The sequence below is a fragment of the Gracilinanus agilis genome, chromosome 2 (genome assembly GCF_016433145.1).
Source record: "Gracilinanus agilis isolate LMUSP501 chromosome 2, AgileGrace, whole genome shotgun sequence".
Lineage (NCBI taxonomy): Eukaryota > Metazoa > Chordata > Mammalia > Didelphimorphia > Didelphidae > Gracilinanus > Gracilinanus agilis.
In genome coordinates this window covers 237,988,498-238,000,513 of record NC_058131.1, presented here as the reverse complement: position 1 = coordinate 238,000,513, position 12,016 = coordinate 237,988,498, and positions in this window count along the sequence as shown.

Genomic DNA, 12,016 nt, shown 5'->3' with positions numbered 1-12,016 from the left:
CCCGCCTCAATGTAGTCTATGGGTCCTAATCCACTCAGAACCATACCCACCAATGTATTTACTTTTTTCCCCCTCCATTTAGGCAGTTTCTCCAGTTAGGATTAATTCAACCTGTAGATCAAAGTCCTCCATTATGGATGCCTCCTAATTTAGAGTCAGACATTCTCCAAATTCAATTTATTTTACCATAACAAATGCATTTGAGGGGAAGGGGAAAAAAAAGGAGGCAATGACTTTGGTCTTTGAGGCAGTAGATAGAGTAGGCATGCAAATCACTTAACTGCTTTCTGCCTCAGTTTCCTCAACTATAAAATGGGAATCATAACAATATATACCTCATTGGGTTTTTGTGATGATCAAATGAGATATTTATAAAGCATTTAGCATAGTTCCCGGCTATATAAAAACTATTCCTTCCCTCCTTTGTTCTTCACACCCCTGCCTTTATTTTGCTTATCATTTAAAAGTAAAACTCTTTTACTTTTGGGCTATATTTTGGCCAATGGAAAGCCTAGATATCTACCAATACAAATTACCATTAAGGTCCTAGTCCAGATTTTATGATCTTAAATATATCAAATCTATCTAGGATCTGAGGCTTCTTATTTTCTACTGCTCATTGTCTTGCTGTTTAGCTGAGCTTCCGAATGCATGACGAGACACAGAATCTGAGTTGGAATGGACCTCAAAGATTATCTAATACAAGGGTACTTAATCTGGGTTCTGTTAATTTTAAAAAATATTTTGATAACTAAACTAGTATAATTGCTTTCCTTTGTAATCCTAGGGATTTTATTTTATTCCATTATACACATTACTCCGAGAAGGGGTCCATTAAGATTAAGAACTTTTGCTCTAATCTAATCTATTATCTCAACAGTAATTCCTTCTACAGCATGTCCAATAAGTGTTCATTTATCCATTTCTTTTTATAACTCTTACCTTCTGTCTAAGAATCGATACAAGTATCATTTTCAAGGCAGAACAGTAAAGTCTAAGTAATTGGGTTAAGTGACTTGACCAGGGTCACATAGCCAGGAAGTATGTGAGGCCTGATTTGAACTCCTGTTTCTAGGCCTGGCTCTCTATCTACTGAGCCATCTAGCTGCCCCCAATTTAAGACCTCAACCAAAAGGTAACCCACTACCTCCAAAAATATGAGGCCTTCCCCCACCAGAATGGGCAAATGAGAACAATTTATTCTGATGATTCTTTCAATCCCTGAACATGCACTCTGAGAAGACTTTAAGCAAAGTCCTCAGATTATTAAATGGGTTCCAGCAATTCTGCAGAGTTTCCACATGGAGATTAAAGAAAAGAGATCGGGTAGAAAAAGCTAAGATGATTCCTCAAAGATTTTTAGGAAAGAAAAAAAAAAAGAGAGAAATTACAGAGTAAACCAACCTTAATCTTAGCCATATCAGAGAACTTTGTCCCAAGAAGGGTAAAATGTTATATTCTTAGGAGATTTATTAAGGCATTCTCTAAGTTATTATAAATCAAGTCAACCCTTTTCAGGGCTACTCATCTACCTTTGATGTCTGTCTTTCACCCATCTCTCAACTGTGGCTCCAAGAAGCTGTAGCATGAACCTCAGCTGTACCCAGGTAAAACCATCTCATTAGATGGGCTAAACCAGGTTGAGGGGAACTTATAGGCCTCAAACCTGTCAGTGAGTTAGAGGGATGTCTACCTTAAGCATGTGAACACTTCCCTCCATGGAATGGGTGGATAAGAACAATGGCCATGAAAGCAGCTTGAAGCAGGCTCCTAAGTACTCCAGGAGTACTAAGAGCTTGGTCAGACATTGAAGATGCCAAGGTCTTCCACTGCATACTGAACCATGTTCAATCATTCTTACTTTTGTCTTGCCATTGGACTTGGATAACTCTGGAAGAGAGAGTGGTGAAGCTGATGACTTTGTGCAACTTTGCCTCACTTAAATCCAATTCATGAGTAAGTCAAGACATGGTCTCAACAATGAACAACAAGACCTTGGTACTATTGCATAACATGCTCCCTCCATACTGGCCAAATGAACCTCCATACACACATACTATCTTCATTTCTTCCTTTCTTCCTGGTGTTCGTCCTTTATTTTCCAAGAGGACCAATGACATCATGAGAGTGGTGTCTTGATTTTTGAGTGAGTTAGCTTTAAGTGAGGCAGAGTTGCCCAAGATGCAGTGGATGACCCTGCCATTTTTGATGAGTTTGAGGCCTATAGTTTACCCTCAATCTGGTTTAGCCCACCTGATAAGCTGGTTTTACCTGAGTGTACCTCTACTTGCCATTCTCACTACCTAGAATGCCTTTTCTCTCTTTTCTTTTGTCTTCATGTCCTATTCATATCTAAATCTTTTGTGAGATTTGGGGGCGATCTATATGATGGATGCATTAATTTTTTTGAGGTGGTAGAAACGTTGTTATATTTACATGTTTGTATTTCCTCATTTTTCAGGCAGAGGGGAAAGGTGGGAAGAGATAGAGATAAAGGCAGTTAAGTGATTATCAAGTAATGTTACCCAGAATAACTCTAAACTTACCAAGCCAGCAGAAAGTTGACGTTGGGCTTGGAATTGTAGAATGGAAGGTGGGTTTGTTTTAGTACACAGAATACCCAATTTGACTTGGGGGTATTCTAGAAGTGAAGATGACATTTTCTTCTAAAAGCCAAAAAAGAGACTAGTTACTCTGACCTAAGGAAAATCACCTCATTTATTCTTGGTCTTGGGAAATTTAGTTAAGCTAATGTGGTCATAGCAAATGTTAAGGGCGTAGTGTCCAGAGTGAAGGAAGTAATAGTTCTATTACCCATTGGTCTGGTCAGACCATATCTGGAGTGTTGTATTCAATTCTGTGTGCCAGATTTTTTGGAGGAAATTGACAAACTGAAGCATCTTTGGAAGAGAGTGACTAAGATGGTAAAGAAACTTGAGACCATGTTATACAAGGATCAGTTGGAAGAACTAGGGGTGTTAGGCTTGAGGAAAGATGTAGGGAAAGGGAAAATGAAAAGTTGTCATGTAGAAGTATTAAATTTTGTTTTATTTGAACACAGAGAAGAGAACTAGGAGCAATGGGTAGAAATTTCAGGCATCCAAATTTTAGCTTCATCTAAGAAAAAATCTTAATCATCCTAATCTAAAAAAAAAAGATTTTCATAACTCCAAAGAAATTTACAGACTCAGACAAGCACTCAGACAGCACAGGGGCCGGGGGTCGGGGACATAAGGATTGCTCAAAATTGGAATGAGCTATTTCAGGATGTAGTGAGCTTCCCATCACTAGATATTTCAAGCAGAGTCTGGATGACAAAGAATCAGGGTTAGGAGGTTAAAGGAAGAAAGCCAGCAGAGTCACCAAAATGCCCCATTATCCTTCAGGCTTGGACCCTGTTATACAGGGTGGTTTGGTGCTTCTATAAGATGGGCCTGAGAAGCTGGCCCAAGATCCCAAAATGGTAAATGGATCTAGGCTGAGTGAGGATAGGGATGCCTGAGTGGCCACAAAGGTGTGCTGATAACCACCAGGGCTTATGAATGTTCAGCTCAGCCAAGCACTTGGCCCCACAAACAGTGCCCAAGCCAAAATTATCAAGTGAGAAGCTGTATATTGTTCACACAGCCCCTCTGGTTGCTTGGCTTGGGGTTAGGTTAGAGCAGTGGTTTCCAAACTTTTTTTGGCCTACCGCCCCCTTTCCAGAAAAAATATTACTTAGCCCCCTGGAAATTAAATTTTTTAAAATTTTAATAGCAATTAATAGTTAAGATAAATGCACCTGTGGCCATCACCGCCTCCCTGGATCGCTGCAACACCCACCAGAGGGCGGTGACACCCACTTTGGGAATCACTGGGTTAGAGTAGTAAGGATAGTTATTGGTATTAGGTTGCATAACGAGGAATGACTGCAATTTTGGTAAAATTCCCTTTCCCCTTTGGCAGTAATCATCCACTGGCTCTTAGAATGAAATCAGTCTTCACTTGAACTGTTTCAAGGGGTTTAATGCCATAATTCAAAAGGGGTAGGATTCAGGATAAGGAAATGGTGTTGGGGATGTCTGTGATAAACCTATGGGAGTTAGATTAGGCTAATCAATAAGTAACAAGTTGGCAGCCAGCTGGAAAGGTTTCTCTCTCTCCCAGATCCTGGTCAGACCCGGCCACGGTCTAGACCAAGTGAAGGGAAGGGATTGTGATATTCTTCTTGATAGCAGATGTTGATGTTTATCTTTCAGCCTTGTTCAGTAATAGGTCAATGGATATTATGAGACAATCTGGTACAGGTGCTAGATATGCAGGTCTATAGGCCTACCCACCCTTCACCACCCACAAGCCCCTTCTCAAAAATGAGACCCTGAAGTCTTCTGCCCCTGGGCTTTTATAGTGTTGGTTTCAACTGTCTTTTGCCCTTGGCTCATGCCATCTGGGTAAATTCTAAGTTCTACGATCTGTCACTCAAGCTAGTCTCCATCTTCTTCCCAGAGGTTACCTATTACAGCTGTCAATTCATCCTCCCCCTGATCACTGTTTAGCCAACAACAAAACTGAATTGAGCCTCAGTATATCTCCAGTATATTTAACATCTTGCCAGCTGTATTAATAATTTATTAAACACAGTATATTCAAGCCACTTGGTATACAATGGCAAAAATGAACAGTCTTTTGGCCTTAAGGATATTCCATTCTACTAGATGTGTATGGCAAGAGAGAGATGACACAACATGTAAATGTAACCAGAGACCCAAAGCCAACTGGTGCAGGACTCTTTCCTTATTGGCAGAGATTAATATTCCATTACAGATAAACAAATAAGAACAACCAGTCTCAGCACCTAAAACTCAAAGCTTATATAAACTGGCTTCAGTGGAGAGCAAGATGGGAGAACTGAAGAAAGCCCATCAGAATCACACCTTTGAGTTCATTTTGCTCCACTCAGAGTTCCTTCTGGAAATCTCAAATATAGCTTTGTATAGATGTGGGTTAAAGGGTCCTAAGTTTCTTATGCAAACAAATGGACCAGGTAGCAATGCTACTGCAGGTACAAGATTGCTTTAATTTCACCCCACAGAAAACTAAGAAAACAAAAACACTCTAGCAACATGTGAAAGTTACTCACAGTAGCCCAAAAAGAATTTTTTAAAATTCTTAGCATCATAATACATGTACAGCCCAGACTGAATTACTTGTCAGCTCTGGGAGAGGGGAAGGAGATGATATGGATCACACAACTTTGGAAAACTTGTGTAGAAATTTATCATTAAAATAAAAAATCCAAATAAAGTTCTTGATGATTGAGCCATAAAACATGTAAGATAAAAATATAAATATAAACAAAGTTTAATGAGAAAATAAAAGCCCAAAACTTGTTAGCATCCATTCTACGACAGAAGCCAGGCTTGAAACCAGGTCATCAGGATTCTAGGGATAGAACTTTATCCACTGTGCTACCTAGCTGTCATACCCATAAAGAGCTGATGAGTTCTCTGATATTTCAGGACCTTCCAGAGTCCATCAGACTCATAGTGCTACCCTGTGGTTCTGATGCCCCTCAGAAGAGAAAGGTATATGAGGGGGGCAGCTGAGTAACTCAGTAGATTGAGAGCCAGACCTAGAGTCAGGAAGTTCTAGGTTCAAATCTGATCTCAGACACTTCCTAATTGTGTGACTCTAGTCACTTAACCCCCATTGCCTAGTCCTTACTGCTCTTCTGCCTTGGAACCAATATATAATATTGATTCTAAAGTGGGAGGTAAGGGTTTTTTGAAAAGAAAGGAATGTGAGATCCTTTCAGACCTGCATTGTCATTCAGTGTAGTAATAGTAGAGGAAAAAATCTTGGTGTACTGTTCCCCCATCTTGTGGCTCTTCAATCCCTTAGAGATCCTCTAGCTTCTAGCCTACATATTTAATTCTCTTCCTCCAGAGAGACAGGTGTAGTCCAGGGGAATTGCCCTTCTCTCTCTCACCTAGGTCTAAGAACTATTTAACTTGAGGTTCCTTAAGAGGGCAACACTGAGGCTGGTGCTACTCAGGAACCATTCTATTTCTAGAAGTCTGGGGCTTAGGAGCCACTCATGCAACTCCCTTCTTTCTCTCAGGGCTTGCTATAACTGCAATTTGCCTCTGCTATTATTTCTCCCAGCCTGGATCTAGGAACTCAGCTTGTTCACCATTCCTCAGGCTACTTTCATCTCTTGGGTTGAAAGGTTCTGCTTAGTTTGCCTAAGGCAAGGGTACTTAACCTTTGTGACAGATGATCTGGGAACTAAGGACACAGAAGTAGAAATGAAGTGGGAAGTGTTAGGACAATCCTTCGTAAGTTTTTCTGTAAGCTTATCTTTTAGTTTGATCACATCAAAAAGTTTCTGATTGACTGAGGAAGAGAACCTCAAATATAGGTATTCTTTACCTTTTTTGGTATCATGGATCCCTTTGACAATCTGGCAAAGTCTATGGGTTCTTTCTCAGAATGATGTCTATAAGTGCCTAAAATACCCAAGATTCAGAAGGAAACCAATTTTATTATGAAATAAAGATTCAGTTTTTACCACATGGGCTCCCTGAAATTTATCCATAGACCAGTCTATGATTCCCAGGTTAAGATCCCTGATATGAGGCCCAGGACTAAACTCTTCATACAATTCTTCAAGGCCTTGCTCAAGTATCATTCCTTCCATGAAGCCTTATTCCACAGTAGACAAGTCATCTGTCCCTTTCCCAAGCTCCTAATTCAATCCATTTCAACTCTTGTTGCACTATGAGCTCTTTGGAAAGGACTTGGCAATAACCTCAGTTTTCCTCGGCTTTTGATAACCTTTAGACCCTCTGAACTCACACAGCTATTTATTTGTACCTTGCTAAAAGCAATGTGGTATAGAGGGAGGATCACTGGATTTGTATAGTCTGAGGACCAACTTTTAGATCTCCACAGGCCACCTGTATAATCTTCACATTGGCCAAATTACTTCTCTTTCTGACTCATCTTCTTCATCTGCAAAGTAAGAGAGTTGTATTACATTATCTCAAAGTTTAGGAGAAGAAATATAGGATAATAGCTAGCAGGATAGGAGAAACATGGGCATGTTAGTACGTTGGCAGCCAGTAGATGAGACCAAAGATAAGTGAGTGAAGATGGGATGGGGTGAGCTCACTTGGGTATATTGAGGTGTTTGCCTTGGCAAGGAAAAGGGACACCTCTTAATGTGAGACAAGAGTGAAGCAGATAAAGGGACGCTTCGCTATGGTGTGGAGTGAAGAGATGAGGAGACTCAGAGCATAGCTCTGATGGTTTTTTTCCCTAGTAAAATATAAGTCAAAGTTCTCAGCCAAGAGGAGAGGGGGAGAGAGAGCTCTGGAAGATTTGAAGAATAATAAAAGGTTTAGAAAAGCCAGTGTAGCAAATGGGATAGTGAATTGATTAGGGAAGTATAAAAGTATTGCCTTGCTAAAGTAAGGGGTTTGGAATCAAGAAGACTCATCTTTTTTTTTTTTCTTACTCATACATAGCTTTAATTAATGTTTAAAAATATATTTTTATTTTCTCAGGAATGCTGATGAAAACAAATAGTTTTTCACTTGTTTGTGTGGGTTTGTTTATGGATTTGGTTTCATAAGATTATTCACTTACAAAAATGAACAACATGGAAATAGGTTTTGTATGATAATACATATATAACCCAGATTGAATTACTTGTCGACTCTGGAAGGGGGGAGGGAAGAAGGGAGGGAGACAATTTGGATCATATAACTTTGGAACACTTATGTGAAAATTTATTACGTGTAATTGGTAAATGAATAAAACTTTAAAATAAAATAAAATAAAATATATTACCTCAGGAACAGATAGTCAGGCCTGGAGATGGGAGGTCTTGGGTTAAAATCAGACCTCAGACACTTCCTAGCTATGTGACCCTGGGCAAGTCACTTAACTCCAATTGCCTAGCCCTTATTACTCACTGATACTTAGGATCAGTTCTTAGACAGAAGGTAAGGGTTTAGATAAATAAAATATATTACCTCATTTTTATAGCCTTTTAAGATTTACAAAGCACTTTTTTACAATAATACAACCATTATTACCCACACAAATGCTCTTAGATGAAGCACCTAATTCATTGGCACATGGATTGGGTTAGAGCTGCAATAAGAACCCCTTTCTCCTGACTCCTTCCCTTAAAATTAAACCCTTTCCTCATGACAACTGAGGCTATAGAACAATAATTTGTAGTGGTCCTAGTCAGCATGCTTCTGTGGTTTTCTCTAGCTTCATTCAGCAGCATATGAATAGGAGAAAAGAGAGTGTGCAGTCAGAGCAATCCAAGACTAAGGTTTAGTTGGGCAAGATTTTTTGATAGGTAGAAAGCAAAGAACTCAGGAGGAAAGTGTAAAGTTAAACTCGTTTTCACCAAGGGGTCAAAATAGGGAAGGGAAGCTGCAGTGAGAATGAAGAATATAAGGTTTGAAGTTGCAGGACAGAAGGAGATATAGTAAAAGAAGAGTAGGTCATGGGAAATGAGCAAGTTCAGAAATCAGGGGGTTAGGATGTTTCAGAAAGTCATCAACATGCATACTGAAGCCTTGTAATGTGAGGGCAGGAGTTTGGTAGAACAGAAAGACTGTGAGCCAGGAACTAAACTCATTAAAGTCAAAGAGTGTCCTAGAGATCCATAGGCATTGGCCACCAGAATCCTGATTGAGTTATAAATATGGACTGAGGGAACCTCAAAGGAAGAGAGGTTATTGAAATATGGTGGTCCATAGAGAGCCTGGAAGTAACACTACGGAGACAGAAGCATTTCAATTCCTCCCTCAATACTTGGGAAGTTGGGGGTATTATTGAATGTACAACCAATGCAGGAACAAGTAAACAGTTGTCTCATCTAGATGGAGCCAGGTCTCAGCGAATGCAAGATGAAGTGAAGGAGAAAGAAAAAGATTTAAGATGAAAGCTAGTTTGTTACCCATGGAACAAGCACTCCAGAGAATATAGTAGAAGGAGTGGTTTGGGAGCAGGGTGGTGAGGGGGAAGTGGACTGAGGGGGATAAGGGAATAAGAGAGTAGCCAGAGAGGTTCAGAATCTCTCAGATGGGTAGGGTATGATATAATATTGTTTAGTATGAGTTTCAGACATGTCAGTCCATTTGGGGGGTTTCTTAGCAGAGATGCTGAATTTGTCACTTCCTTCTCCAGTTCATTTTTATAGATGAGGAACCAAGGCAAACAGGGTTAAGTGTCTTGCCCAGGGTCACACAGCTAGTGTCTAAGGACAGATTTGAAGTCATGAAAATGAATCTTCTAGATTCCAAGCTCTAGCCCACTGAACCTAGCTAAAAAGTGGATTTACATTAATCATTGAGGGAAGCAGGTAGATTGTTGTTCTTAGGAATTTGGCCTCAGGAGTGAAGTTGTTCCAGGGTATATCTAATAGCTATGTATAGCTAGAGGGGAGGCAAACTGCTTTGGAACTGTAGGAAGACAAAAAAGATGCCTAGAGCTCCATGGAATGGCTGCTCAGGAAGCCTACAAAACTCCCTTTCTGGGCTGACAGGCTCCAGAGAAGCAAAGATTCTTAAAGCTTCAGATTCTATAAACATAATCATGTACTTATGGAGGCAGTTAAATACAGTGGATAGAGTGCTGTACTTGGAATCTAGGAAACTTGGGTGAGTTTACTAGTAGAGTGACCAAGGGCAAATAACCACCTCTCTGAGCCCTAGGCAACTCTAAGATTTATTTACTTAAAGACTGCCTGGAGATTTCACTTCTGGGCTGGTCTAACTTCTCCCACACAAAGGTAAATCAGAAGTTTCTAAATCATCTATGGCTTTGTAGTGCAGATTTCTATTCCCCTATGCAGGATTTCTTAAACTAGAGTTCATGAACTTAAAAAAAATTTTTTTAATAACTGTTGTCCAGGCATGTCCAATTCTTCATGTCCCCATTTGGGGTTTTCTTGGCAAAGATACTGGAGTGATTTGCCATTTTCTTCTCCAATTCATTTTACAGATGAAGAAACTGAGGCAAACAAGGCCCAGGGTCACATAGCTAGTGTCTGAGTTGTCAACTGTGTTTTTGGAACTCCCAAGTTTGCCCCTGTGCCTTGGGTACATTCCTTAATGGAAGTCCCACACTGACCTTGCCTCTGACTGAACAGCAAACCTTAATGATCCCAGTTTAAGTAAGATTAGTATACAATCAAATCTTAAATACCCTTTTGGTATTAGAAGTTTCTCCCTAAGGGGGGTGGGAGGAGGGAAGGGAAAGAACATGAATTATGTAACCATGGGAAAATATTCTAAATCAACTAATTTAATAAATAAACTTAAAAATAAATAAAAAGAAGTTTCTCCCTATGTATCAGAAACCTCTTCCCAGGTAGCCCAGCCTCTGGCTGGAATCATCCTTTATGGTATCCATTGTAAAGCCTCTACCTCTCCCTAATAATCTAGCCCCAGACTCCTCATTTCCTTGTGGCCATTGTAAAGCTAATCAATCATACTTTTCTGTTCTTTAGGCCCCTAAAGGGGTATAGGTATAGAAGGTATAGGTATAGAAAGTATAGAAGACCCTAAATTCTATTGTTAGAATAGATTTAACCTTGTTAATGGTTGGACAATAATTTTATGAAATTATGTGGTCATCAATATTTATTATATCTTGAGTCATAAATGTATTTACAAAATGGAGAGGAAACAATAAAGTATAGAAATGTGAAGAGGTTAGAGAGGTTATCTATCCTATCAACCTAAACATCAACTTCAGGTAATCCAGGCAGAGATTAATTAGCTTTCAACCAGGAAGGCTGGTAGTGAGTAACCATGAGGCTTCCTCTAAGATGGGAGCTAGTCTCTTCAGAAATTAGGAAAGGAGTCAGCCTTTTACTCACCCAAAGAAGCAGTCCAGGAGTCAGAGTCCAAGTTGAAGCCTAGCTCCAAGCCCATGATCCAAGCCACGGTCTTCAGTGAAGCTCCCTCAAAGACTATTTCCAATTAGAAGACTACTTCCAGAAGACAATCTGCTCTGAGGGAGTTTGGGGTTTGCTTTTATGGTGACTTCTTGTCCCTTCCCCTTTTCATAGGGGCCAATCACAGTTTCCAAATTGTCTAGCACTGCCCAGGGGGCAGTGTCTGTGGGATCCACCTTCTCACCTTCTTAAGGTTAAATTCTCATCCAAAGGATTCACAGCTAAGGATGTGAGTTTTCTAAATCTCACCTAGTACTAAGGAGGGTATACTTAAGTTATTGTTAACCAAAGTGTTAACTCAAAATAGACAAAGGGAATAAAGGATTCCTTTTCACAAGTGTAAACTCAAAGAGAACAAAGAATTCCCTTTTACACCCTGGAAAATCATCTTTGGCCGGTTTTCCCAGACACTGTTCCCAGAATCCCTAAGCTTTGGCTCTGTGTGGTATTAAGCACTTGACTCTTTTGTGGCAGCTGAATCTTGAGCACTGTCTCTTGTCCTGATTAAAGATTGGTTCTTTCTGACTACTTTAGTGGTTCTGTGCTTTTCAAAGTTGACAGAGCCTATATTTAAACTCAGGTTTTTATGACTCTGGGCCCCATGATCTATCTATTCATTGTGCCACCTATCTGACTGTGCCTTATGCCTTCTATTTATTCAATAAACATTCATAAGATTTACTATGTGCAATCAACTAATCAATAAGCATTTATTAAACACCAACTGTATGTTAGGGAGAGGCAGCATGAAATAGTAGAGAGCCGGTTTGGAAACCAAGTAGATTTGAATTCAGATCTAGCCTCTGATATACTAGCCCTGGTCTGTGTGAACCTAGACAAATAACCTATCTTTCCAGTGTCCAGTGCTCTCACTGAACAAGCACAAGTTTCTGAGCCATTGCATTGATGGAGTTTCTTCACTCAGGTGTTGCCTGTAGCAAAAAAAATAAAAATAAAATAAAAATCACAGGACTGGTCTCTAGCTCTTGCCCCATGGCAGGCACTAATATATAGTCTTTGGAAAATTCAAAGATGAAAAAGTAACAGTCC